Source organism: Schistocerca serialis, chromosome 2 (genome assembly GCF_023864345.2).
Source record: "Schistocerca serialis cubense isolate TAMUIC-IGC-003099 chromosome 2, iqSchSeri2.2, whole genome shotgun sequence".
Taxonomy (NCBI): Eukaryota; Metazoa; Arthropoda; class Insecta; order Orthoptera; family Acrididae; genus Schistocerca; species Schistocerca serialis.
The window spans coordinates 847344107-847366736 of record NC_064639.1 but is presented as its reverse complement, the minus strand read 5'-3'; positions in this window follow the sequence as shown (position 1 = coordinate 847366736).

Genomic DNA, 22630 nt, shown 5'->3' with positions numbered 1-22630 from the left:
AGGTAGTTCAAATGGCTCTGAGCACTATGGGACTTAACTACTGTGGTCATCAGTCCCCTAGAACTTAGAACTACTTAAACCTAACTAACCTAAGGACATCACACACATCCATGCCCGAGGCAGGATTCGAACCTGCGACCGTAGCAGTCGCGCGGTGAAAAGGTAGTGAGACAGGATTGTAACCATGTCGTAGGTACGCTACCTATGGACCGTCAGAGCCATTGCCAGAGATGCTTCGAACCCGAAGCACATGGCAGACGCTACCACCAAGTCCTGTGATCGGCTGATCCTTGTTACATCGTTTTCAAAAACCTTATGGTCCTGACCGTGCTCTCCAAGACCTACCACTAGCAATTCCACCCCGAGCAGTACCTTGGGTGAAACTCGAGCGGATCCACCCTAGATCCACCAGCATTTCCTGGGCGGAATGCTGATGGAACCAACCCAAACAATATCCCAGAATTAAAGTGGGCGGGTCCAACTCTAGACGCAACCGCGGTCTATATGGCAACATTGTCATCTTCCTGGGCAATTACACGTACATTCTGCTTCCCTCGTACCAGAAGCTGCCCTGCGTCCGTCTCATTCCTGTTTCGTTTCCTTTAACAATACGTTTGCAGTGAACAGAAAGAACTACTCACAATAATGCGTCTGTAATCTCTAGTGATACCTGTCGACTAGGAAAACACTCTTAGAGCGCATTGTGGCTTTGGATAAAGTATGGTCTCACAATTTCCGCCTGGCTGCAAAGAGGATGAGAGGTTGGAGACATCTGTCGTTGCCCTTGCCAAACTAGACCCAACAGTCCGCTGTAATTGGGTAAGTCTTATTAAGCCTTTTTCTCGAGGGAGTGTATGTCCCTTGAGACCATAATTTACACTCAACCTAACTGCGGCACTTAGCAGAACTTGTAAATTGCCATTTAAAAACAACTGATCAGGCTACTTGTCACAATGTATGACTTCGCTGAACAATGACGCATGGCTCCCAACTCAGTGTTCTCACCGATGGAAGATGTTGATTCTCCGCCTTTATCGGGCGCTGATAACCTCGTTGTTGTGCGCCCTAAAACACTAATAATCATCATAATAAAATAATCATCCGTCCTTACAATCCAGACTTATTGCTTGGAAATAATCAAAAACACTGCCTGGCCAAAAATATCCGGATACCCTGTGTACTGCGGAATTGACCACAAGATGTCATGAGAGACGTGCCCACCAATATAAAAGGAGGTTGGGATCATTGCGTTCTCAGTAGGAAAGCAGTACCAGCAAAGTGGGTCGATCAGGAGAGTTCATTGACATCTAACGAGGACTAGCTATTCGATGTCACCTGAGTAACAAATCCATCAGGGAAATTTCAACGCTTCTAAAGCTATCCACGTCGACTGTTGGTGATATGACTGCGAAGGAAGAACTTCAGGAGAGTGGTTGTAAAAACCAGCAAGTAAATCGCTCGGATGTTCCAAACTACTACCAGCATTCCGTGTAGCATAATCATTACGTACATTTTTGTAGTCAATCCTAAGCGACACGTGAGATGGTGTAAACAGCGATGTGCTTTGGAGTGATAAAACATGCTTATACTGTAACAATCCGATAGAAGGGTTTGGGTTTGGCGAATTCCTGGAAATATTACCTGTATAGCGTCAACAGTCAAGTACGGAGCAGGTTGAGTTACGGTTACAACATATCAGTCAGATTCGTTTCATAATCCTCACAGAAGACTGAACACTGAAAGATACCAGGCGAGCTGAACATGCCTTCCGTCATGGGTTGGAACTTTCGAGAGGCAGATAGCGCACCAAGGTTAATGAAAACTGTCGCGCAACGGAATAACATGTTTAATAGGGTGGCCCTGAGAGAGGAGTCCTGTTGGGTCTTTCAGAAAGCTTTAATAACCTCAATAAAGGGGGATTCATCTGTCTACTGAAATAAAAGATGGGTCCAATTTGACCTCGATTTTTAATAAATGTGCGAAACATATAACACGAATTTTCTGACAAAATTGTACCGAGAGGAATAACACGCACAGCTAATAAAATAAATCTTTGTGGATAACGGTCAGTCTAAACTAATAACTGACGCACTTGAGAGGGAACGTGAAACCTAAGGAAGAAGGGAATAGTCACCATCTCGCAAATCATTGATAAAAAGAAGCGATCGCGATGTCTGCACAATTATTGCTCCAAATTGCCACAGGGTACAGAATGTCATACCCAACTACCGTAACTGACAGTGTCCTTAAGTAGCCTTGGGACACCTAATCAAAAATATCGCGATTTCAGAACCTAACACAGTCAAAACCATTCACCTACAGAACGACTGATAAATCTCGTTCCCGGTCACCTGAGTAGTAAATTCTTTGGTTACAGCATTGTGGACGGCTGCCGACAGATTGACCGCTGGATACTGTCTCCTTCCCCAGAAGTAACCCGTCTCCATCCAGGGTCATGGAAGCAGCTGGAGAGTCAGTGTGCTCTCGCAGAGGTGTAGAGCCTCTGTGTTCTCTTAGAGCTGTTGACCCACAGTCTCTCTGCTCTCCCCATACTTCATATAAATTATCTTTTGCCAAAGGCAAGGCTCGCCAAATTCTTGCAAACACAAATGCTAAACTCTTCCCCTAGGGAAAGTTTTATCAGATAGCCAGTAGCTTGTGTTTCCATCACCACAGTTCTTAAAAGTTAAGCACAAAAATTCCCACTCTTTACATATGTTTTTATTTCAGCCAATCCGCGGTTCCCCCACATCTGTAATTCTCGGAAAGCGCCCTGCTATCTCCAACTGTATAACAATTTTTTAGAGGCAGCCAATGGAACTCTATCCCACGTTTTTTACGACACAAGAGGTCGTTCACCCTGGGCAGACGGCACCTGGCTTCCGCAAAGGGAGAAAAGAAAATTTGGACTGTTTCGCCTGCATACTTTATACTGCGAGTGGCATCCCATTCTCCTGTTTTCCAGGAAGGCTGCTGGTCGCAGGAAACAAAATTCTATAGGGCGGTGCTCGACTGAATAACTTTGACCTTTAAAAATGGGTCGTTTTCCGCACAGTTTTTGTCACGGCTCGTTATACCGGCGTTTTAAGGTGGGTTCGATAGGATTCTCATGCTGTGCTGACCATCGTCTTCAGAGAAAAAGTCTACGACTGCTGGCAGTCGGGCACCTGACCTAAACAAAACAGTGGCGGCCTACCTGCCCTGCACAAGGCCCATCGACCCCCGGTGGCACCTCTCTTAGAAATGTAATCGACCCCCCGGGGACTACCTTGGTGTCATCGAACCTCGCCCGCCGCTTGGTCAGCCCATTACGCGACACAGACATGCAACCACAGGCAAATTTGACATGCAAGAGCTACTCAGTGTAGACAGAATATTAATACAGGAGTTGGGAGCTTAATCGGTTCGTCATTGAGGCTCCTCAGAATCAGAATTTATACAGGAAGTAACGTGTATAAGTGGAGATATTTTAATTGGTGACTGAGAATAGAGTACTGAACAACATTATATCAGTATTCACTTCATTTGAAGCATAATAATTATAGCTTTTACGAGTAGTATGTTTTTAGATTGCTGAGTACCTCCAAGTACATGTGGCAAGAGAAAGCTATTAATTGTTATTTTACCCTGGGCAGCAGGTCGGGTGTTGAAGTGTGAACACATGACACTGACGGGTGTGGACCACATAGCGGCGCTTTACCACCGTGCACAAAACATCACACAGTAAGTTATGTGACGTGTTTGTCTAAAGACTGTTCGATGAAACAATCAACGCTCTGATGTGTGTACATATTGAGATGGCGCATAAAAAGATATCGGCATTTATACCTGTTTCACCCTGTGTATTTAATCAGCACAAGAACGATTCAGATGCGGAAAATGAATTAAAATAATGAAATAAAAACGATACAATTCAGTTCAGAAGGAACTGACGCATTTCGACACATCTAAGAGTGGTTACACCGTTGAGTTCACAACACCCATCATTCAGTCAAGCTGATAACAAGCCTCTGGGGAAAAGAGGGGTCAAGTTGTTCATTTTATTTCGTTTGTACAAGATGTTTCACTTCCCCATTTATCCTATAAATGACCATGAAAGAATGAATGTGAGTGCGAGTGCATTCCACGTGTCTCTGCGGGCAACCAGGGTTGGTAAACGTAGTGCGTAGGATGTATCCAGAATGACATTTTCACTCTACAGCGGAGTGTGCGCTGATATGAAACTTCCTGGCAGATTAAAACTGTGTGCCGGACCGGGACTCGAACTTCGGACCTTTGCCTTTCGCGGGCGAGTGCTCTACCAACTGAGCTACCCAAGCTCGACTCACGACCCCTCCTCACAACTTCAATTCTGCCAGTACCTCGTCTCCTACCTTCCAAACTTCACAGAAACTCTTCTAGGAACCTATCAGAACTACCACTCCTGGAAGAAAGGATATTGCGGAGACTTGGCTTAGCCACAGCCTGGGGGATGTTTCCAGAATGAGATTTTCACTCTGCAGGAGACGAGGTACTGGCAGAATTGAAAAAATGGCTCTGAGCACTATGGGACTTAACATCTGAGGTCATCAGTCCCCTAGAACTTAGAGCTGCTTAAAGCTAACTAACCTAAGGACATCCATGCCCGAGGCAGGCAGAATAGAAGTTGTGAGGACGGGTCGTGAGTCGTGCTTCGGTAGCTAAGTTGGTAGAGCACTTGCCCGCGAAAGACAAAGGTCCCGAGTTCGAGTACTGCTTAGGCCTTGCGAACTTTACCTGTACAACGCGAATAGCAGTGGACAGTTTCAGAGATAGACGCGAGGTCCATAGGTTACAGGGATGCAGGTGGTTATATGATTTTTAATTGTATCTCTCTCAGTCATCTGTCCGAGAGAGGAACCGTTTCGGCTGTACGCTCTCTCGTCAGTTTTACTCTTGAGGCGATTTGGAAAGTGCATGGGCATGCTCCCCTCAGCACTTCTATTGCGTCGTGGATCAATGTATTTGAATCAGATAGTTTAATTAGTAAAAGTGCAGGTCATGGATCAAGGTGTGTGAATGAGATAGTTAACTTTCAAAAGTCCTTAACCTATTCGCTTCAGTTTCGTTACGTTCGGAAAGCGTTTCGTGATCCTCTCTTTTACTTAATTTTGCTTACTGAATGTGAGCTGATGATAGGTGCTTGTCCCTTTCGAAATACCACCACATGTGAGCTTTTTACGAAGTACATGAGCCCGTTTTTGTTAACCTGATTACGTATTCACTCACAGATCGTGTAAGGAATATCGTTTTGAATTTATTATTCTTTTAACTGGATAGCCATTGTGACCCATGTTAAAATCTTTGTTCGTTAGATCACCACGTGTTCTGAGTCTCACAGTTACCAGTTGAAGCCGCTATGCACGTTGCAGGGCTTGAAATTACCCGCTCAGTGAATACCTGTATACGAGAAGAATGTTGCTTCGTTCGCTATTTTTTTTTTCATTTAAACAAGATTTTTGCGCTGCAGACCCGAGCGTCCAACATCAGTGCCTTCTCTGCTTTCAGCTCATGAAAAACAGTGGGCTGCCACCCCTCCACAGACATTCAGAAACCTCACTGAAAGTGTCTCCAGCAGAGTACAAGTCGTTCTAAGGGTGAAGTGTGGACAAAACCACCAGTAATGTCCACTAACAGGTGTCCAGGTACTTTTGATCAGATAGTATATTTGGTCCAACAGAGCAGGCCCTGAAAGTGCCTCCATCTTTCCTTCGTCTTTCGTCACGGGACGTATAAGAAACTAGTACCACGATGAGACAGTTTCATGAACAACGCCGACAATCTGCCGGTATGCTTCCTCGAAACCTCAATACTACCCTTATCGATTGCTGTAGTGTTAGTTTCTCAATAAAGTATCTGTAACATCTCAAACGACCTTTCAAAAAGAAAACAAAAATAAAGAAAAAATTTATTTCTCAACTCGTTCTCCATTCAGCACTCCTTTTTTTTCATCAGAAAAGTTAATTTGTTTACGACTGTATTACAGTTCGCGTAGTTCTATGATGTTAAAAAGTAGGTGGCAAAACTCATACGGGGCAAAATCTGGGACCTAGGATGCGTGAGGAACTGCTTAGAAAAGTGGGCTATGCACTTATGCCTGCGTAACAGCCCATGCGCGAGCGGGAGCCCCGTGCTGGCGCCAGAACACTTGTTTGCGCACTAATTGTGGTCGCTTGTGCTTCAACTCACTGTGCAAACAGTCCATTAAGGTGACGTAATTTGAGATGTAGTCATTGTTTAACCTTGTGCCAAACAGTCAGTTATGATGCCCTGCGAGTCCCAAAACACATACTCATTACTTTTTCCATCGGTAATGCTTGCAATACGTTAAAAGTTTTAAAATTTCTTACAAAAAATGTATAGTGAAATGTACAGTGATCTAGACTGCAAATAATATAGAACATTAAAATTTGATACAGGTTGTTCATACAACCATTTTCAGATATTAAAGATCATGCAGAGGGAAAAATGCTTTATATTAAATTAAACGAAATAGCCTTCAAGCATATACACACCAGTGGAAAAAAAAGGCTAATACGTTCCTCTTTAAAATACTGACAGAAAAGTGGTCAACCAGCTGCCTCATTACGTCTTCATCACCAAGAATTTTGACGTACGAACACATTCGTGCTCTTTTAACACAGAACATTCCAAATCCTTTTACCCAGCCTCACTTTGTAATTAAGGCTTCATACTCAGCATCTCGCTCTCACTGCCACTGTTTGTATATGTCTCTCATTCACTGTGTCCTTTTTCTCCCGTTGAGTTAACAGTATTTTTACGCTACTATCTCAACAACGCAGTACAAATACACGTTTTCAAAAAAGTAAAATCCTTTCTATACTACAACACTACACTGCTATGTCCTCTAAATCATTTTCTGTATCAGTAAAGCGACTTTGGAGCAATCTTCCTCAAAATATCAGAGAAATTAAAGTCCTTTCAAACTTCAAAAGGCAGCCAATGGCTCACCTTCTATCACAATAGCTATCTCTTCTGCCCCTCACTTTCGTCAACCTTGTCTCCCCCACCACTTTTCCCTCCTCTTGTATACAGAGTTCTCTATCGAAATTCTCTTCTTTCCTACCACCCATTGTCACTTTCATTTCAATCGTCTCATCTCTCATTATCCTGTCCACTTCTTTTAATACCAAACAAGTCTTCAAAAGTGCTAAACTAATCAATATCATTCTTGATGCCTCCATTATTATTAGTGTTATTATTATTATTATTGCAAATCATTGCTTTTTGTTATTGATGCAAGTTATTGACTTTTTATGTAATAAATAATCATATAATTATTAATTCTTCCATTATTTTGTTATTATTATTATCCTTATTACTGCCAATTTGTTACTTTTATTAATAAGGCAAATTATTATTATTGTTACTGTTATGCAATATTTTGTGTATGTATCGTTCCTGGTCAGATGTAAGAGAGTGACTGGTCAGACTAAATAAGCAATAAATAAATAAATATATCCTACTCTCACTGTCTGTTGTACCGGTTGAAATAACACTCGCCACTACACTGGTGAGTTCTTAGTTTTACTCCTGCAGAGACTGAGATGATATTACAACATAATAAAATATTAGATCACTTTATTACAACTTGAACAAGATGAAATACTTACCTTTGCTATAATACATGTACACAGGAATGTCGTGAGTATTTATTACTGTCACTGAACATTAACTTCACTTGACATGGACAGTGTACTAGTCTCTCCTCACAGAGTACAACTGACTATGGTACGTTTATGCAGATTTCTGTCTAACACAATTGTTGCACTGTTGGTTCGGTAGAGGCGATGCGGTCTTCTTCGACGATGATTGCAGAGTGTGCTGAGAGGCTCTGCACTCAGGCGTAAATAGGCGAGCTGGCACGTTAGCATATGGAGACTCTTCTGGACGTGTCTCAGCCATCGTCTCTGATACATCGTTGCTTCTGGCAGCGACTGTGTTTCCTTGTGGTTCCGCCGCGATGTATGAAACTTGCCTTGGTGCCACAGTCTCCTCTCTCACCTACATTTACTCCTTTTCTCTTTCGTTCCCACTGCCACTGTGTCCACCATAAAAATTCTGGGGGGGGGGGGGGGGGCGATGTGTCAAACTTGTTTTTTCCCCTGTACATATGTGTTTCAAATTTCGATCGAAAATACGGTCTGGGAGGGTCTATACTCTCCAGGCCTATGTACGGTCTCCTCTCTTATTTTGCTCACACTGCTTCTATCTCCGTTCTTCTTCTTTCTCTTTTACTGCCACTGTCTCTCACTGACCATCAATATTTCCTCTCTCTCTGGCTCCCACTGCGGCTGTCTTCATCCATCTCTCTTTCCCTTTCACTGACACTTTATCTCTTCCACTACCATTGTCTCCACTCCTTTCTCTTCCACTGTCACTGTTCTTTCTGTCTCTTCCACTGTCGCTGTCTCTCTGCTACACTCTTTCAGCACAAAAAAGAAACGCAAATACGTTCGCATGCCAAAATGTTTGGTCACAAAAAAGGAATGAGGATTTGGGCAGCTGGTACCCCACTTTTCTGTCAGTCTTTTAAAGAGGAACATATTCACCTTTTTTATGCTCCGAGAGGAGCATTTTTCCGCTTGTTCCCTTTTCACCCTGCGCAGCAGGGTGTACCGCTTGTATAAAACGAATTCTATAGGTGAGTAAATTTTTGACAGTTTGTTTATATACACATGTATATACTTTGAACATATAAATAACAAATAAGTAGGCACGATATAAGGTTAACAAAAAATCATTTGGTTTAAATTTTTTCTGGATACTTTGCTCGTAGATGTCAATTCATCTAAAACACCCGGCTGATCATTTTTGTCTTAAAAGACTAAAAATGTTATTAGAAATACTTCTTTGCATTGATAGTCTTTCCAGGTTTGCACAATTTTGCATCTTATTTTTTAAATTCTTTTCAGGCATGTTAAGACAGTTAGCCCTTTTTTGTCACTACCATATCACCTGGAGCATATATGCTATAGGAGTGAAGTGCCCGTTATACAAAGACAGTGCGTCATTAAGTTTTACTGGCGAAAAGATGGAGACTAAAACCAGAGTCTGGTGGACACAAAACCCTTTCGACGACTCTAGAACACTTCTCATGTGTTCACTGCGTCAGTCAAAACTACATTAAGGCCTCAAGACGGAGATAACGCGCATACTTTGTGTGCATAAGTACTGCATCTCTGATCCCCTGGATCTCGGTAACGGACAATGATATCGGAAAAGTTTCAAAGTTCCCGACAACATCGTCTTAAGAACATGATATGGTAAAAATTTCGACGTTTTGTCACGACAGAAATTAGAGAAGTGGCCATCCCCGCAACTGGTACTTTAGGTACCAAAAACTCATGGTTTTTTAGATGTATATTGATAACGGATGCACATATTCGGAAACGGGAAAATTGTGTTCTGGATGAATCTGAGCCATTTGTTGTGGTTAGTTATTTAGATAATTGCAGCCCTCGTGTAAGAACTGCTAAAAACCGGTTTTTGCAAATGTCTGCATAAGTACTATAAGAAGCTCTGGATTTCGATAACGGGTAATAGTGAAAAAGTTGTTGAAGTTCCGCAAGAATATCGCCTTAAGAACACGTGCAAAAAATTTCGACGATTTGCCACGAAAAGAAATTATAGAAGTAGCCATACCCACAATTGGTGCTTTCTGTACCCAAAAATTATGGTTTTTTGGAGTTTTCTCGGGAATCGCCCCTGAACAAACGGTACATCTACAAGCCGTTTAAGCTCCACCCTAGACCACACCTAATGCAAAAGAACCAGCCGATTAGCCTAGTTTGCCTGGGCTGTAATAAGTGTGTAATGTTTGAATTTTTACCCTGTGCGGTGGGACAGCTACAGTATGCCTGCTCTTCCGATAGGTATATAAGAGGCCAAGGTTGTCCTAATTGATTACTTATCTCTGTGATCAACAGAACCCATGATTTGACTCCCTGAAAAATCGCATTTTCGCGCTCGGCTATCGGGAAAGTATTTATACCCTGCAATATCGTTCACCGACAACATTTAAAAATTTTAAAATTTCTTACTAATTTCTTTAAATAGTAGTTTAGACTGAAAGTCATGTACAGTATTAAAATTTAATTACCAATTTTTCATATTAACCATTTTCAGATCTAAAAGAACAAGCAAAAAGAAAATGCCTTAGATTAAATTAAACGAAATAGTCTTCATGCACATACATATTTCAAAGTCACGTAACGCACAAAAGCAATGACACACCACACACGGTACAATGTTAAGTCAGCGTATAGAAAATGAACGGATCGCATCGTCTGTATAACTTTGTACTACGAAAAAGAAGAAACTCATTCCTACATAGGGAAGTACAGTGCAGGATATTGGACTTGGTGTGGAAGTACCGCACAACGCGCCCAAAGTAAGGCGGCATGATTTATTGGAAGAATTAGAGATTTATAGCTGTAGGAAAAAAAACAACTAAAGGGGCAATTCAATCAACTTATTTAGTTAATATTCGTTTGCTGCCACTGGAGATATGTTGTTATATTTATGGCCCGATGAGGCGATCTGCACTTCCGCCTTCTTCGAGCCGTGTGCGCCTTGGGATGTGCTTCGTCTTCACTGCCTTCACGTGCTAGGAGGTTGTCCTCCATCCGCATCGGCAGTCTTTCTACGTTAGTTGCTATTTTGATAGCTTTTTCTTATTGTCTTTTATTATGAACCTACATGCTAAAAAATTTTATTGTACTTTTGGGCTTTGGCTATATCGAAATGTATTGTTTTCAGGTCGTAACTTCCCTCTTGTAAATGGTAATGACTCGTACATTACATTTTTGTTGTAAGATGTCTGATTCACCTTTTTTAATTCGTTGTTTTATTTTATAATTTAATCAATATTATTATAATTACACTTCCGTTACGCAGTGTATTTTGTAAATGTATGTAATTGGGCGCCTCCTGGCGATTTTTGCGACAAGTTTACTTTGGCATAGCTGCAAAGCGTTGGGAGACTCTGGGTGAGGATATTTTCAAATAGGTTGCCAGTGACGGGTAAGAGCGTGATTGGTCTGTTGGAGTACGCGTTGTGCTTCAGTTTAAGTGGCTTAAGAGTGATTGTAACTTTTGACTCTTTCTGTTGTTTGGTATGCTCTGTAGTTTTAGTGTTGAATTGTATAGTGTTTTCAGCGGCGGATGTGGTGGTATTAGTCTGAGGTGGTGTTTTATAATGCCGTCTGGTCGCAGTGCTGTACTTTTGCCGCTCATTAATGATTAGTTTACGTCGTGGCTGGTGCTCTGTCTGCTCATTGTCGTTTACCGAGACTTCAGCAGGATTTGGTAGTTTGTCTACTCCACAGTTACGAAGTGTTCGGTGACCTCGCTGAAATATTGTTCGGTGGATGTGCGCTTGCTGCAGTACGCCGCGAAGGGCCTCAGTATTGTATTCGTCTTTTTCTAGGAGTTTGCAATTAGCGGTTGTTCTTCTCTTTGGCCTTGTCCTGAGATCTTCTTGAAATTTCTCCAAAACTGAGATGAGCTTCTTGCATCTATGGCTCGGATTCTGTTTTCGAGTTTCCTGGCTATAAATCCTCGTGCTTTTTCTACCGATTTAGGCCATTTACAATCTGCCTATATTGTGGGGTCGAGATTAATTTTGCCCTGTGAGAGAGCCCAGCTTTTTTATTTGATCGTGCTCAGAATGTATGAGGCTCCCTGTGCTATCCGTCTTGTGGTTGTTGGTCTATTAGTTCCTGTATTGTTTTGATTACATAATTGTTCGAGGTTTCTAAGTCCTGGGCGGTTTTAATAAGGCGGTCGCTCAGGATTCTCCTTTCCATGTGTTCGGCGTATGTTTCTGTATTTGGACTTTTCGTGTCGTTATTTGTTTGGCTTGTGAGTGGTGCTTATGAGTTCTTTAAGGCTATTGTTTTCATAAACACTTTAAAGTGATGAATGCCCGTGTCATCGCCAGTCCGTATGTCGCTGCATTATTTAGGTAGTCTCGTACTGCATATAACGCGCTCTGGGGTCGACGAGCTTTGTGCTTTGTGAGGGTGGCATTGTCATTCAGTCCTTTGAAATGTACCGTTCCCATCCGTTATTGCCTCTTCAAAAGTTGTCGACCTTGCGTTAAAATGACCTAGCATGATGTTTCCGCCTAGGTCGAGTTCATACTTTATGAAGTCTATGGGAAACACTTGTGGAATGTATGTAACGGCTACGTACATAAATTTTTCACTCTGCAGTGAAAACTGATAAGAAACTTCCTGGCAGATTAATACTGCGTGCCAGACCGGCACTCGAACTCGAAACCTTTGCCTTTAGCGGGCAAGTGCTCTAACAACTGAGTTACCCAAGCACGACTAACAATCAGTCCTCACAATTTTACTTCCCCCAGTATCACGCCTCCTACCTGCCAAATTTCACAGAGGTTCTCTCGCGAAACATGCAGGACCAGCAGAATGTTTCATATCAGCGCACACTCTGCTGCAGAGTGACTATTTCATTCTGGAAACATCCCCTAGTCTGTGGCTAAGCCATGTCTCCGCAATATCCTTTTTTCCAGAAGCGCTAGTCCTGCAAGTTTCGCAGGAGAACTTCCGTGAAGTTTGCAAGGTAGGAGACGAGGTAATGGCGGAAGTAAAATAAAATTGTGATGACGAGTCCTGGGTCGTGCTTGGGTAGCCCAGTAAAGCCGGCGCGGTAGCCCAGTGCGTTCGATTAGAGCAACCGGCACGGTAGCTCAGCGTGTTTGGTCAGAGGGTTAGCTGCCCTCTGTAATAAAAAGAAACTGAGTTAATTGCTCAATTATGAACTTGAACAAGCGTCATGCGACGTCCGCCCTGAACAAATAGAACGAACAACAACGAACAAAATGAGATCAACAAAAAAAGAGGTTTAGTTGCCCTCTGTAATAAAAAAACTGAGTGATGGATCAACGATGAACTTCAACGGATGCCATGGGACGTCCGGCCCGAACACATGCAACGAACAATAACGAACAAAATGAGATCAACGAAACAAAAAGTTGGTAAAGGACTTGCCGGTGAAAGGCAAAAGTCCTGAGTTCGAGTCTCTGTCCGGCACACAGTTTTAATCTACCAGGAAGTTTCAGATTTGTGGGTATTTGTCGCTATTTTATTGTTATCAAATGTATGTCCGCAAATTCTTGCATCATGTCCTCCTGACTGCGCTCAGGTGTTTGCTAAACATAAACGCAACGCCTCCAGGAAGCCTTGGCCTATTAACGATCTCTCTGATTTGCATAATTCCTGTGGCAGGTGTAATGAAGTAGGTTGATGGGGGCTTCTTCAGCTCTGGTTTCGGTCATTCCGATGATGCATGCGTGGAACTGGGGTTATAAGCCGAGCAAATCATAATTACATTTTTACTCCTTAAACAGCCACTGGAGACCACTGTTCTCTTAGACTAAAATGCTTAGACTAAAACCCTCCGAAATACTGTCCATGAATTTCGGATTCACGTGGGATTATACACTTTGCAGTGTAGCGCATCAGGGATGGAATATACTCACTGGTAAAACGTTGTACAAAGCATATTCACTTAGAAGAGTACTACATACATTTTTAACATCGTAATGAAAGTATTTGCCTAGCAGGTCTACCCAGTGGTGGATACATATGGGGAACCCCCCCCCCCCCACCTTACGGGGCCGCCCGCATTGTCACCCGCGCCGCCCCCGCCAGTCAGCCCGCACGCTATTCGTCGTTTCTTTCGTCAGTCGACTCGACTTCATCGAGTTATCGAGAACAACACTTTCCTATGTAGCACGCGCGTCATCGTATTTTACACGTTTCTATCTGGCACATAGATAGCTAAGACATACGAGTCGGATAGGCTGAAGTTATTCATATGAGTAATAAAAGAAATCCGCTAAATTTCGATTACGCGATAAGTCACACAAATCTGAAAGCTGTATATTAAATTAAATATTTAGGGATTACAATTACAAATGCCCTAAATTGGAACGATCACATAGATAATGTTGTGGGTAGAGCCAACCAACGACTGCGATTCATTGGCAGAACACTTAAAAGAGACTGCTTACACCACGCTTGTCCGCCATATTCTGGAGTATTGCTATGCGGTCTGGGATCCGCATCAGATGGGACTGACGGATGACGTCGAAAAAGTACAAAGAAGGGCAGCTCGTTTTGTATTACCGCGAAGCAGGGGAGATAGTGCCACAGACATGATACGTGAATTGGAGTGGCAATCATAAAAACAAAGGCATTTTTCGTTGAGACGGGATCTTCTCATCAAATTTCAATCACCAATTTTCTCCTCGCGTTGCGAAAATATTCTGTTGGTACCCACCTACAAAGGGAGAAATGATCATCACGATAAAATAAGAGAAATCAGGGCTCGCACAGAAAAATTTAAGTGCTCGTTTTTCCTGGGCGCCGTTCGAGAGTGGAACGGTAGAGAAACATCTTGAAGGTGGTTAATTGAACCCTCTGCCAGGCAATTTATTGTGAATAGCAGAGTATTCAAGTAGATGTAGATGTAGATACCTACGAGAAAAGTCGCGGCCGTTCCAGCGATCTCGATACATTATTCTGTCTGGCATTTGTTCGAGAAAAGTCGCGAATATTCTACTGTTTTCTTGTACAGAGAACCTTCGATACGTAGCGTTATAAATACGGACTATTCGCTGAATAGGAAGCTAGTTTACATTCAAAAGCAGAAATATTAAGACTGAAGAATGAATAAGTAAAAATTCCTAGTTCTAGCAAGGGCAAGTGTGAAGATTAGTTAAGAGTGAGAGTGATTAGTTGATTGTGAAGTATTAATAATAGTAATTCATAGTAATTTCTCAGTAAAAATATAGTCACGAGATAGAGATAATCTTTACTAATAACAGAAACAGCAGTTTCCGGGAGACTATTGATGGGTGTACCTCCGGTAACTAGTGACTTTCGAGAAGATTCCTAAAACCGCATTTTACTATATAGGTCCACTATCGAATGCACTAGAAAGGAACGGAATCGATAATAAAAGTTCCACACACATGAATTGCTGGATGACGTTATCATTGGAAACTCGCCCTTATATTATACGTCGTAAGGTACATATTGGCTTCTCTCTTTCACGGTAAGTATTTGTTCACACTCCATGAAAATCTGGAAGCGAGCATTTTGGCAGCGAATGTTCTCGAAACAACCGAAAAAAATGGTTCAAATGGCTCTGAGCACTATGGGACATAACTTCTGAGGTCATCAGTCCCCTAGAACTTAGAACTACTTAACCCTAACTAACCTAAGGACGTCACACACATCCATGCCTGAGGCAAGATTCGAACCTGCGACCGTCGCGCGGTTCCAGACTGCAGCTCTCCGGCCGCCGAAACAACCGAGCCATATGTATAAGGGAAGCAGAGTTGCTGCCAGGTAGTCAGTTTGAAAGCTACAACCGTCGCGCTTACTTGGAAGTGATAAAAAGTGAACAACTGCGATTATTGGCTATTGCTACGGACTTCAGACAGTGATGTGCTTAGTGATATTAGAAATAAGCGGAGTGTGACCGCGTGAATTTTAGTGCTAAGTGTGCTAGTGTTGCATTTTTCAGTGCGAATAAACTGTTTATTCGAGAATAATTGGCACTTAATATACCTACGCCGTAACAATATAATAAAATGGATCGTTATGTTATAAGAGAAAGAAAAGCATAAACGTCTGAAGATTCTGGTTACCCTTCAGCCGCAAATACACCACCTGATGTACAGGTAGAGCCAAGCTTACGTCGAAACTTCCACAACAAAGTTCATCGACTGATTCCTTTAATCCCACGGATATTGGCAATTATTTGGATATATTTCCGTCAGAAAATATTACTGATGATATAAAACACAAGCTTCTCACAGCTCCAGAAATGGTTCAAATGGCTCTGAGCACTATGGGAGTTAACATCTGAGGTCATCAGTCCCCTAGAACTTACTACTTAAACCTAACTAGGTTATAAGGACATCACACGCATCCATGCCCGAGGCAGGATTCGAATCTGCACCCGTAACGGTCGCGCGGTTCCAGACTGAAGCGCCTAGAACCGCTCGGTCACACCGGCCGGCTCACAGCTCCAAGGAAAGCTGGAAAAGGTCATGTGTTTCTTATTTCCGAGCACAACATGAAGGGTCGGATTGAACGCAGACAAATGCACGACAATCACTCTGAACAGTATCCATGGCTGGTGTTCTCACAAGTTAAAAAGGGACTTCTTTGCACTAACTGTTCAATTTTTGTGAATAATAAAATGGTGGGTAGAAATAAGTACCGGCCGCGGTGGTCTCGCGGTTAAGGCGCTCAGTCCGGAACCGCGCGACTGCTACGGTCGCAGTTTCGAATTCTGCCTTGGGCATGGATGTGTGTGATGTCCTTAGGTTAGTTAGGTTTAAGTAGTTCTAAGTTCTAGGGGACTGATGACCACAGAAGTTAAGTCTCATAGTCCTGAGAGCCATTTGAACCATTTTTTTTTTTTTTTTGAAGAAATAAGTCCATTGTCACCAAGAAACTTGTGACTGAACCACTGCCGCGTGTGGTAGCCGCGCGGTCTAGGGCGTCTTGTCACGGTCCATGCGGCTTCCCCCGTCGGAGGTTCTTCAATACATGTAAACGAGCATAAAAGTCCTTAATGATCGTGACTCTGTTATACAAGCGTTGTCTGTTTGTCCTAGACCTGACTATCCTCCTTTGCACACGCTGTATAAAATATTTGCTCGTCCACCTGCATCTATTGCTACAGCAGAAAGTTTTTTAACACTGCGGCGGACAAATACATGGCTGAGGTCGACAATAAAGGAGGATGGGCTTAATGGCTTAGCTCTGTTGAACACTCACCCTGACATTGATTGTCCTATTGACGATGTAATTAACGAATTTGCCAGGAAGAATAGGCCCATAGGATTCATCACTTACGGAAGAGAATCACAATTGTAACTTTTTATGTCATAAACTTTTTATATCATAAAAGTTTTTATATCATAAAATCATGTCTTGTATACGTGTAAAATCAGTTTAAATAAAACTTTCTTAAACTTTGCATGTGACTTGATTATTTTTTATTATGGAGAAAGTAAAGGTAGCTCAAGATACCCTTAGCACCTCCTTGTATCCGCCACAGGGCCCACCAGACGTTGGCTTTGTCCGCACAGCGCTCGGCATGCAGCGGCAGTGGATGCACAGCGCACGCGAGTCGCCTCGTGCCAGGGGCCGACCGCTGACGCAGCTGCGGGAAGGCCGGGGCCCGGGGCTACGTCAACACCTCCGCTGGCGAGCAACAAAAGGCCCACGCCGTGTCACTGCCTGCTAGACAGCTCCCAGGACGACACTGGCTTCCACGCTGTGTTCTGCACAAACACAAGGTGCAAAGAAAACATACTACTTCGGCGAAAAAAATACGCAGATATTGTGTAATAAAACTGCGACACGGTCAACGAATAATGCTCAAAACACGAGTTTTACGTCACGTATTTCTGATAGTGAACGAAATGGGAGATACAGGGTGGCGCACGAAATGGGTTACCATTTTGTTTGCCGGCCAGGGTGGCCGAGCGGTTCTAAGCGCTACAGTCTGGAACCGCGCGACTACTACGGTCACAGGTTCGAATCCTGCCTCGGGCATGGATGTGTGTGATATTCTTAGGTTAGTTGGGTTTAAGTAGTTCTAAGTTCTAGGGGACTGATGACCTTAGAAGTTAAGTCCCATAGTGCTCAGAGCCATTTGAACCATTTTGATTTTCGATTTTGAACCATTTTGTTTTTGAATGTAAACTTTATTGTCAATACAACCTGAAAGGAACATGTACTACAATGAAGAGCCGTCCATGGAGATTTGTTCTAACTCAGCACAAGCTCAATATGTCCACCATTTCGTTTTCTAACTTCTTTCAAATGAACACTGAAGTTAGTGATTACCCTACGGCACATGTCTTCCGTAATTTCACTGCAAGCTTGAAGAATAAGTCTTCTGGGCTCCATTAAATCACGTGGACTTTTCGGGAAAGTCACACGGATTGAGGTCTGGACTATTAGGGGGGCTAATTTTGTCCGTAATTGAAGCGACCTGGAAACCTAAGTGAAATGATCTGCATGTCGAAATGCTCGTGCAAAAACTCCAACACAGTTCAAAAATGGTTCAAATGGCTATGAGCACTATGGGACTTAACTGCTATGGTCATCAGTCCCCTTGAACTTAGAACTACTTAAACCTAACTAACCTAAGGACATCACACGCATCCATGCCCGAGGCAGGATTCGAACCTACGACGGTAGCGTTCGCGCGGTTCCAGACTGTAGCGCCTAGAACCGCTCGGCTACTCCGGCTGGCTCCAACACAGTGTTTGCAGAATGTGGCCTTGCTGCATCTTGCATGAACCACTGCGTGCTGAAGGGCAATGCAGTAGCAAGAAGCTGTGGAATGAAGCTATTGCGAAGCATGCTCAAATAACGCTCGCTGTTCACAGTTTCTTCAAAGAAAAGGGTCCAATAAGTCGGTGACTGGAAACTGCTGCCTACGCTGTAATCCTCGGAGCATAATGTTGTCGTTCGTGATGCACTTGTGGGTTTTCAGTGGCCCAAAAGCGTACATTTTATTTGTTAACCACACCGTCTAAATGAAAATGCGCCTCGTCTGAAAACCAAACGTTGTTGAGAGTTGCCGGTTGGAGTGGCCATGCGGTTCTAGGCGCTACAGTCTGGAACCGCGTGACCGCTACAGTCCCAGGTTCGAATCCTGCCTCGGGCATGGATGTGTGTGATGTCCTTAGGTTAGTTAGGTATAACTAGTTCTAAGTTCTAGGGGACTGATGACCTCGGAAGTTAAGTCCCATAGTGCTCAGAGCCATTTTTTTGTTGAGAGTTTCTTCCCTATCCTCCGCCCACTGAGCAAACAGTAGTCTCTGCTGCTTGTGTTCTTCAGTGAGCTTCTGTGCACAGGTCATCTTGTATGGGTACATATGGAGGTCACTTTTAAGAATGCGTTGAACGGAGCGTCTGGATATTCCCAGTTGCACTGCTGCCTTTCTACACGATTTCCCGGGACTTCTCTGTACAGCAACTCGTACCGCTTCTATATTCTCCGGCGAATAAACAGGCTTAGGCCGAGGTCGCTTCGCTTCCAATACTGTTCCTTCCTGCACAAATTTATCGTACAACCTGTGAATGGTCTTCTTGCAAGGGACAGATCGTGTGTTAAACTGTTGTCGAAAACGCCTCCGAGTCACAACACGGCTTTTCGTTTCATGAAAAAGTAACACAATTGCCGGTCGTTGCTGTGTCGTCAGTCTTCCATTGTCGGCCATTGCTGCTTACTAGTCTCCTAGCGGCAGTATCGTGTATTACACGTCATTTCGTAACTCAGTTGTTTTTCCAAGCTCTGCTGGTACTGCTGTAGTGATCCCAGCGGGATATCTAATGTGCGCTGTAAATAGTGAAAGAAACAATTGGTAACATATTTCGTGCGCCACCCTGTACATGTTACACATCAACACAAACGCATTATTTGCCAGAAATCTAGAGTCTACGAAAACTAATCCTCATAACACTAGTTTCCCCTTTCTTCAGTTTTTTCGCGCAAGTTTTGTTTTATTCTTATCTTAGCCATTAACATAAGATTTTATCGATACAGTTCTTCGACCCAGTCGCTTGGCATTTAATCTGTTTATGCAGCATAACCGCTGCAAACTACAACTGTTTTCCTAATTTACTCATCCCTAGGCCTAATTTCCGATCTTCCTGATCACCATCCCTTCAGCTACGATCATAGTGACGGCACGTGTCTTAATAAAAGCTTAACCACTTTATTTCTTCAATTCATTGTGTTGCTTGTAAGGTAATTTTTCTCACTAATTCCCTGCGGGACCTCAGTCCATTTGCTCTTCAAAAGTCTCCCGCAGAAACAAAATTCAAAAGTTTTTGGCGGATTTTGTTTTATGGTTACAGGCCTTGGTTCAAGATGCTTCGTCTCCTAGTGCTGGACATATTACGATTCAGTTAACGGTTTTAAACTTAAACAAACTCAGCAACTCTACAGTTCATTAACACTTTAATTCCTTACATTTCTACTCTAACCATTCCTGCTTAGCCATTTTTCACTTTCTATCAATCTAATTTTTTAGACATTTGTATATCCCCTCGTCTGCTCCATTTGCTGCGTTTTTAAATTTTCTTCTTTCCTCATTTACATTCAATATCTCCTGTGTGATTCGGTCTATTATAAATGGTTCTGAAAGCCGGAAACTGTGAAAACAATAGGTTTGTTTATAAATAACTCATCTGCTACCAGTCACATATACACACACACACACACACACACACACAAACATACACACATTGTACGCTACATCGCACGATGTGTGTATAAGTTGTGTATGCGTGGTGAGTGTATGTGTGTGTTGTTTAATTCACAAGCGTGGTGACTGGTGACAGGTAGCAGATGACTTACTTATAAACAAAACTATTAATATCTCCTGTGATGTCCAAGGATTTCTACTAGGCCTTGTATTTTTACTTATTTCATCCTCTGCTCCTTTGACTATTTCGTTTCTCAGAGCTATCCATTCCTTTCTATTGTATTCCTTTCCTCTGTTCTAGTCAGTCGCTCCCTGATGATCCCTTTCAAACTCTCAGCAAACCTCGCGTTATTTCAACTTATCCATGTTCCGTCTCCTCAATTTCTTACATTTTTGCAATTTCTTTAATTCTGATTTACAGTTCATAACCAATAAATTTTGGTTAGACTTCACGCCTGCCCCTGGTAATGCCTTACAATTCAAAAACTGTTACCGAAATCTCTAACTTACGATTATACGGGTATAATCAGTCTGGAACTGCCCGATGTCTCTAGGTATCTTCCGCGTATATAACCTCCTTCAATGGTTCTTAAATGTAGTCTAAGTGATGATTAAATTATGTTCAGTGCAAAATTCTAGCAGGCGGCTTCCTCTTTCATTCCTTTACTCCAATCCATATTCACATACTTTTTTTTCCTCCCCTTTCTTTACCTACTATCGAATTTCAGTCCCCCATCACAATTAAATTTTCCACTCCCTGAACTATCTTAATAACTTCTTTTATCTCATCATACATTTCTTCAATCTCTTCATCATCAGTGGAGCTGGTTGGCATACGTGTTTGCTGAATATGGACCTATTATATAGAATACTCTGAAAGCAACTTAACTAGTATACAATTTGGACAGAAAGAGTTGGATTTATTAAGTGATTTAAGTTGCTTCGCTAAACTGAAGATATCGGCTTCTAGGTTTCTTATGTTTGCAGCTGATGTTGATTCGAATTCTGGTATATTTACTTCGACTTCTTTGATGAAGGAATTTCGGAAAACAGTGTTTGGTAACTGTTTTAGTCGCGCCGATATCGGAACAGTTAATATCGGTTTGTTGAACTTGTCTAAGTTTGAAACTTATCAGTGTCTTTATGGCCTCTGATAATATCTCCAGCATTAGGAGGCCAAACGTTGGACACAAAAAGACACCTTGGACCACAGCCTAGCGCTTACAAAACAAAATTCCACGAGGATGCCAATGACGGCCGTGAAGGCCTCCAATTCAAAGGCCCTAATCATTTCATTCCTGTTTTGTTCATTCTCAACATTTTGCACCCCTTTAGAGTTGCGCTACAGACACAAATGAATCTTGTTCTTGTCTCAAGTTTATACTTTTTAGTACTGGTAACCGTCTCTTTTTATAGTACGCCTCGTCTCTTTATTAGTAAGCCCCATTCCCTTGCTATTATGCCTTTCTTTCATCTTCCTTCTTTATATGTGCTTCTTCCGAGGATCAAAATACGTCCACCTCTTCAAGAGTTCTCCTGTTGACGTTAAACATTTAGGCAAATACGTCCACCTCTTCAAGAGTTCTCCTGTTGACGTTAAACATTTAGGCAACCGTCATGTCCACTTGCTGCGCACACTATTATCTTAGATTTTGTTTATGTGCACATTATATGCATGAACTAGCGCACATATATTTCATTAGGCATCCGGCTCCATTCTGTTTACTTTCCCCAAATACTGTTACGTCATTAGCGAAACGTACCATGCAGAGTTCCTGTGTAAGTAGGCTGTTTAGGTTTTTTTATTGGTAACGCCACCTCTGTATGAAAATCACTGGCTGTGCTGTGTGCAGTCTGTGGCTGCTTTGCATTGTTGTAATACTCGCCATTGTAGTGTTAGGCAGCTGGCTGTGAACAGCGCGTAGCGTTGCGCAGTTGGAGGTGAGCCGCCAGCAGTGGTGGATGTGGGGAGAGAGATGGCGGAGTTTTGTAATTTGTGATGAACTGCTATATATATTATGACTTTTGATGATATTAAGGTAAATACATTGTTTGTTCTCTATTAATATCTTTCATTTGCTAACTATCCCTATCAGTAGTTAGTGCCTTCCATAGTTTGAATCTTTTATTTAGCTGGTAGTAGTGGCGCTCGCTGTATTGCAGTAGCTTGAGCAGCGAAGATTTTTGTGAGGTAAGTGATTTGTGAAAGATATAGTTTAATGTTAGTCAGGGCCATTCTTTTGTAGGGAATTTTGAAAGTCAGACTGCGTTGCGCTAACAAAATATTGTGTGTCAGTTTAAGCACAGTCGTGT